Source organism: Lactuca virosa, chromosome 8 (genome assembly GCF_052849685.1).
Source record: "Lactuca virosa cultivar CGN04683 chromosome 8, Lactuca_virosa_CGN04683_v6, whole genome shotgun sequence".
NCBI lineage: Eukaryota > Viridiplantae > Streptophyta > Magnoliopsida > Asterales > Asteraceae > Lactuca > Lactuca virosa.
The window spans coordinates 9,615,655-9,623,225 of record NC_136433.1 but is presented as its reverse complement, the minus strand read 5'-3'; the positions used below and the strand labels follow the sequence as shown (position 1 = coordinate 9,623,225).

Genomic DNA, 7,571 nt, shown 5'->3' with positions numbered 1-7,571 from the left:
CTTCTTGATTTCTTCCAATCGTCGTGTGAGGTTCGCTTCCTCGTCCTCATCTTCATTCTTTTCTGACATCTTTCTCAGCATACAATCTTTGGCGAAGTGATTTTTGCCTCCGCAGTAGTGACAATTAATGCCCGAGTCACCACCAAGTTTTACTTCCTTCTTTGGTTCTTCGGTCTGAGAAACACTCTTCGGTTCCTCCTTTGCTTTCTCAGCACTGTAGCTACCTTGCCAGCTTCGGTTCTTATTTGTTGGGAACCTTCTTTTGATGAATTTCTTGGGATTTGACACCATCAAAGCATACTCTTCACTTGCTAGATCATATTCAGAGAGATTCAAATCTTCTTCTTCTTCAGCAACACTCTTTCCTTTAGAGATTAGGGCCAAGGAACCCATGCTAGAAACCACATTCGTTTCTTTAGTCACGGCACTCTCATGTGACTTTAATATTCCCACCAGTTTCGCTAGAGAATAATTTTTGAATTGTTCATGAGCCTTCACAGTAGACACCACAGCCATCCATTCGGGTCTAAGGCCATTCATGAATGTCACCTTCTGTTCAATGACTTTCTTTTCAATCCCATGCTTTATCATCTTACTAAGGAGATGATTGAAGCGATTGAAGGCTTGAATAAGCTTCTCTTCTGGCTTCTGCTTGAAGTCACCAAATTCTGAGAGTAACAATGTTTGGATTGAATGCTCAAGATCTTCATCCATAGAATACAATTCCTTCAATCTGTTCCATATTTCTTTTGCCGTTGTGCATGAGCTTACTAACCGAAACGTATCCGATTGTAAAGCAAACCTAATCATTCTTAAAGCTTTGATGTTGCACTGAAACTTTTCCTTCTCATCTTGGGGAATGTCTTTCACATCACTGATGAGTTGATTGTACTCCTTTTGAGTTTTAACAATTCTTGAAGATTTTGAGTGAGCGAATGGACCTACAGTAATCGCCTCCCAGATCAAGTATCCATTGTCTTCTGAGCCAATCACGTAATCTTCAAAGTGATGAGTCCAGACCTCATAATCCTTAGTGTACAATATAGGAATCCTTGTCGTCGATCCTATGTTGTTGGAGATATTGATTGGGTTAGACTGAGAATCATCCATAGACATGACGATGTTTGTTCAAAAACCTGCTTAAGATCAGACTTGTAAATAAAGTTAGGGTAAGATCGAATATTTAAAGAACTACGTCAATAGTAAATGACGGCTCTAACAATATCAATCAAAGCGGAAAACCCTAAGATCTTCTTCAACAGAAGAGATGTGCATGAATTACACAGTCTCCTGCTCTGATACCAATTGATGAGTTGAAAAACTCTTAGATCGATTAGATCTTCAACAGGTTAAGCAATAAAAGCAAACAAACACAATCAACACAATATATAATCAAGTAATGCTTAATGATTCAAATGTAGTCACGCCTCAGCAGAGCTCGATTAAGAACTTCCACTGTAGAGGCGAGCTAGGGTTTGTAGTACAATGATCAGAATAATAATAAAAGTGCTACTGACAAAGGATGCATGCATGCACCTTAAATACTAAACCCTAATAAAACAAACACGGTTGGACATGCCCAAACCGGATAACAAAATTGGGCTAAGGACCGAGCCCAAGGACGCAACACTTATTAGACCCAACATTTTACCAAAATTAGGATTCTAATGTAACTAATATGATCAACCCCCTACCCCACACTTAATTTATGCAATGCCCTCATTGCATATTATGCATGATATAGAAAATGACAAAGTAAAGAGGGAATTGGAACAAACTCCCCAGGGATAGTAGTCGCGAGGTTGATGTTCTTCATTTGAAGCTCCATCTTCAATTGACTTTAGACATGGGAACAGCTCATCCATGCCTTGGGTGTCATTTGTCTTGTGTGGTATAGCTCCAATTATGCAGGAAAAGTCTCGGAAAATGATCTTCAAAGAATATAACCAATGGCCGTGTCAAATGTCATCAAATCATCAGCTTGATAGTAGAAGAATGAGCAACCCGTCGAGCAGGTATGTGAACTCGCCGAGTTGTAGTGTAAATGACAGAAAACTCGTGGTTTTTAACTTGGACTCGTCGAGTCCATAAAGTGCACTCGGCGAGTAGACCGCTGAGTGGAAAAAAATATGAATTCTGCCCAAGTCCATTTTTGATGTAAGTGGGGAATATTAGACTAATATTTTCCCTCATTTTGCTTCAGTAAATAACCACTTAGTAACTTTTCTCTCAATCAGACTCATATCGTGACTCGAAACTTTGATTTCTTTCTCGCCAAGACTCGATTTCTCACTTGGTTAGCTTTGACTCTAGACTCTTGCATGCATCCCTTAACCTTAACTGAAAAGATAAAAAAACAACATAAATGATAGGAAAGGAAAGGAAAACAATAAAAATTCCTACTTAATCCTAACTACTTAAAGTTTAAACATAAACCAAACACACAAACAAATAAAAACAATTGTCTTTAACAAAACCAAATAAATAAAATCAAAAGATATCAATCTTCATCTTATCTTCATCCCCTCCAACTCCGCTTCCTCCGGTTTGATTTCTCCTTTGACTCACCCTCTCTTCCCAACTTTGCACATAAGGATATTCGGGCCCGGGTCTTGGTGCAAGATTCAATTGTTCAAACAAATGGACAAATGACCCATGGTGGTAGTTCATGCTCCGACCAAGATCATCCTGGTACCTCCTAAACTCCACATTGTACCAGTCCATAGGCAACTCATCATCCACCAGGATTACCGGTGGTTCTTCTCACACATGTTCCCTTCGTGGTCTCACCCTCCGTCCTGGCTCCTCGGGTACCAAAACCTCATCCTCATTTGGAATACCAATATGTCCCCCACCATAGTCTTCTATGATTCTTGCCCGCCTATATAGTGTTATGCTAAAAGGTGGTGTAGGAATCATTGTCAACACATTCGCCGCCCCTTGCTCTAAGATCCCATATGTCCTTGCCAATTTGGTCACAAACATCCCTCCATTAATTTTAGAGGTGATCCTCTCTTTGACTGACCCTTCCGCCAAGTATTTTGCCAAACAATAAGGCAAATTGCAAAACGTGTCAGGAGTAATGATGCTCCACAAGTAGAAAATGTCGAGGGTTGGGACTTTGTCATCGTCCTTTCGCATATTGATGGTGCTCGCGACAAGACGGTGGATCAAACGGTGAATGGGAGAACGGATGCTTCCCTCTTGAGCAGAAGAAGGAATATAAACCCGGTTGGCGATAATGTTCCACTAGGTAGCAGCAACCACTTCCGCGGGCAGGTCTTTGTGGCAGTGTCCAAGGAAGGACTCAAAATTTTCAGACATGATTATGTGTTGGTCATAAATCCCTACCCTCCATGCGAGCTCGGCTATACTGCACTGGCGTAATTCCCCTCCAAGACAAAAAGTAATGATACCCGGATTGTAGTAATCACTACCACCTCGGAAGGAGATGGTAGAGAAAAATTCCCAGCACAATTCTTGATAAACTGGTTCTTGGATTCTAAACAGCCGGCTCCACCCATCACAAGTGATTGTCACCCCATTGTGCACAAAAGTTTTGACCAAGTACGTGGTCAATTCCTCCTCCAATCCCGCCTGGCCAATCCAATGCCAATCGATCTCATTAGGCACATAGATTTACTTTCTCCTAAGTGTGTCCAACTTGTTCTTAGCACGGGCTAATGAGGATTTTGAAGTAATTTGTGGGAAGTTTAACCATGGGATGTACCCATGACCGCTTCCTCTTGAACTCTAACCTCTCCTTGACATTTCTCTGCAAAACAACACAAAACAGAACAAACCAAGATACCACAAAACATTAAAATATAAGAAATCTGGTAACTGCATCATGGACTCGTCGAGTCCAAGAACCGACTCGGTGAGTCGCATGAACTGTGCGAGTCAATCTTTTAAATCGGACAAAATTATCCATCCAAAGCCATAAAATAGTCCAGGGGTTTTGTCTAGGTATGTCTATTAAGCATTAATCCACAAAAAAATTCATCTATAACAACCTAATTTGACCAAAAATCAAAACCCTAGAATTAAAGTAAACTCCAAAATCCGATTTTGCACAAATTATGATCATTAATCTACCAAAGGTTAAAACTTTAACAAGATTAAACATGAAAATTGTTACCTTTTTGGTGAGATTATGAGGGAAACACAAGAAAATTGAAGAATGAGTGTTTGAGGTGCTCTTGCCCGTCGAGTGGCTGGTGGCTGCAATTATGAATGTGTTTTACCAATTAGGGTTAAAACCCTAATTTACAGAATAGTAAAAAAAAAATATTTTTTTCTAGTTAAAACGTGGACTTGCCGAGTAGGGGTACCTACTCGCCGAGTAAATACGCGAATCTGCAAAAATATCGCGATTTTTCAAATGGACTCGCCGAGTAGGTAAATGGACTCGACGAGTTTTTCATTCTGTGTGAAATTTTTTTGAATTCTTCAATTTTATTCCACCATACCCCACACTTGAGCTTTGCTTTCCCTCAAGCAGTCATTTTAAAAAAAAGAAGAAGATTGAAAAACCAATCCTAAAAAAACGAAAAATAAAATGAAAAATAAAGGTAAAAAGAAAGCAAACTCTAAAATCGGGCTGCCTCCCGGAAGCGCTTCTTTGTGAGGAGTCGTTAGTTGGACTCCTTCCCGCTCTACGTTTCAGCGGCTTCCTCCAATTCGATCTCCATCTTCACTTTTTGCACTTTATACTTCGTTTTGTAAGTATAGAAGTTCCTTTTATACGCCCTTTTCAAATCTTCCTTTCTCCTCCTTGTGGCATTTTCTTCAGACTTACGCCTTATCCCACACTCCTTCTTCTTCACTTCTTCCTTGTATCCCACTTTACTTACATCTCTTTTGATTACCTTGATTGGCTTTTCAGTCATTATCTCATCATCACTCGAGGCCACGAATTCTTCCTCACTTTCTTCATATGCTTGAACATCCGGTGGTTTAAAAGTGAACACTCCAAAAGTGGTAGATACTCGAGCTCGAGGCTTGGTTCTCTTAATTGTAATTGGTATCTCTTCTTTTCCTCCTTGATCATTTATGTGTAACCCAATGGACGAGTAATGTTCATAATTATTCCAAGCCTTAGTTTTCTCTTCTTCTTGCAAACTCTTCTTCTTGTCATCTTGAATCGCTTCACCACATGGCAAATTTGTATCAAGACAAGCAAAGTATGTTTTTTCACAGTTGCTTAGATCCTCATTAGCTTCGCTTTCTTCAAGTAGTTTCACCAACTCCTTTAAGTCTCATTCGGCATCAAAGTCCTCTTCTAAAGAAAGTGGGAATTGATTTGGATTGTTCGCATAACAAAGTGCTAGCTCTTTCTCTAACATTTCATCACCCACATCCATTGAGAAAGTTTTATCTTCACTTGACTTTGTTTGCTTCTTCTCTTTATTGGCCACAAAAATTACCGAATCATCCCCCACTCTAAGTGTGAGTTTCGATTCGCGCACATCAACTATAGCACAAGCGGTATTCAAGAATGGTCTTCCAAGAATAATTGGAACATCAGGGTCTTCCTCCATGTCCAATACTAAGAAGTCAACAGGGAACACTAATTTTTCCACCTTGATTAGAATATCTTCGTATAATCCCCTCGGATGTATTATCGTTTTATCAGCCAAACGGACAGTTATGTGAAGAGGCTTAAGCTCTGGGAGATTTAGCTTTGTGAAGAAGGAGTATGGCATAACATTTATACTAGCCCCCGAATCAGCCAATGCGCAAGTGGTAATCAAGTCTCCAAATTGGCAGGGTATAGTGATGCTTCCCGGATCACCCATCTTTTCTGGAAGCTCGTTCAAAACTATTTCAGCTACTTCATCCATACTTCTTCTATTCGTAAGGAGTCCCTTGAGCAAGATCGCATATTTTGGTGTTTGAAAGATTGTTTTGATAAACGGGATATTCACTTGAAGCGCCTTAAGATGCTCTATTATCTCCCTAAAATCTTGACTCTGTTTATCTTGTATGTCTCTGCTTGGAAACAGCAAGGGAGGCCGATATGGTTTAACAAAAGAAACATTTTTCTGATCAAGCCTGGGACTCGTCGAGCCCATTTCCTCGACTCGACGAGCCGAGTCGGGTTTTCTCGATTTCCGGTTTTCTGCCTCTTTTTCTTTCACCATCATGGGATCCTTCTGGACAGGGGTCAGAGGAGTGAATTTTTTTTAGAATCAGTTGTTATTGCATTCACATGTGCCATTCTTGGATTATTTTCGGTATTACTGGGAAGTCCACCCGGTCGTCTCTCGTTTATTTGTAATGCAAGTTGGCCCAGCTGTTTTTCAATGTTGAGAATGGAAGCTTGCTGATTCATTAAGTTTTTTTGCTCCTTAATTGTAGCATCAGTATCGTTGTGCATTTTCTCGGATGCAGCTGCAAATCTCATAAGCATATCTTCAAAGTCTGACTTCTTTTCTTATACTAGTTCCTCTTTTTGATAAAATCCTCTTCCTTTTTGCTTATACTTTTCCTCCTTTGCCTTCTTGTACTCTTCATAAGGTAGCCATTCTTTCTTGGGTTTGCGCCAATCATCATCATATCTATCATCGCTTGAGTAACACACTTGTACTTTCCGGTTCCTGTTCTCGTCAATGTCACAGTCTTCAGTAAGGTGGGGCCTTCTACAGTTTTCACATCCCACTCTAATGGCATGGATGGATTGGTCCATCTTAGTCATTCTTCTATCCATGCTTTCCAATTTTGCCATCATTTCCGCCATGTCATCCGAAATAGCATTCACCATCCCTCTAGTTGAGTCATTTCTTGGGTTATGATATTCTCTAGAGTGTTTAGAGAATTCTTCAATTAGCCCTTTTATCACCGGGGTGGCTTCTTTGTGAGTGGTCCATGCGAATCGAGGAGTTGCCTAGTTGTTACATTCACTCCATCATAGAAAATGGAGACTTCTTGTTAACTGTTTAGATCATGGTGTGGGCAGTTCCTTAGTAGGCCTTTGTATCTCTCCCATGCCTCATAAAGTGACTCTCCAGCTTGTTGCTCAAAATTGGCTATGCCCTTCTTCAATTTTGCTATTTTTGAGGGAGGGCAAAATTGATCGATAAATTCCTCACGCATTTTAGTCCAAGTGGTAATGGATCCTGGAGGGAGTGATTTCAACCAATCCTTCGCGGCTCCCTTAAATGTGACCGGTAACATACGAATCAAAACAATATCACGAGTCACATTAGGAACATTGAAGTAGTCGGCTATGTCGTTGACCTCGTCAAGATGCTTGTATGCATCTTCGTGATCCTTCCCGAAGAATGGGATTTCCTTAAGTGGAGCAAGTATGTGGCCCTTAAGTTCAAAGGTGGCAGTTGCGGGAATCGCAGGTTGCACGAGTCCTGGGCCGGTATCGTCACACATCCTTTTCTTCCATTCACCCATGGGAACTTCATCGATGTTAGCCATGGTTTTATCTAGTTCGCCTTCTATGTCGCTTCCTTCTATGTCAGATTCGCTTCCTTCCCTTTCGGTTTCATACTCGGTGTCTTCCTTTGTGTTGTTGGATTCTCCAACTTTCTGGCCCTTTTTCTTGCTAAAAGCTG

At 40.6% G+C, this 7,571-nt stretch overlaps 1 non-coding gene across 1 annotated transcript; it reads left to right on the top strand.

Moving 5' to 3' along the window:
• Window positions 1–6,943: 6,943 nt before the first annotated feature.
• LOC145134982 (small nucleolar RNA R71) lies at window positions 6,944–7,050 on the top strand. The gene has a single exon (XR_013719463.1). It is a non-coding gene; the product is annotated as a small nucleolar RNA R71 (small nucleolar RNA).
• Window positions 7,051–7,571: the final 521 nt, after the last annotated feature.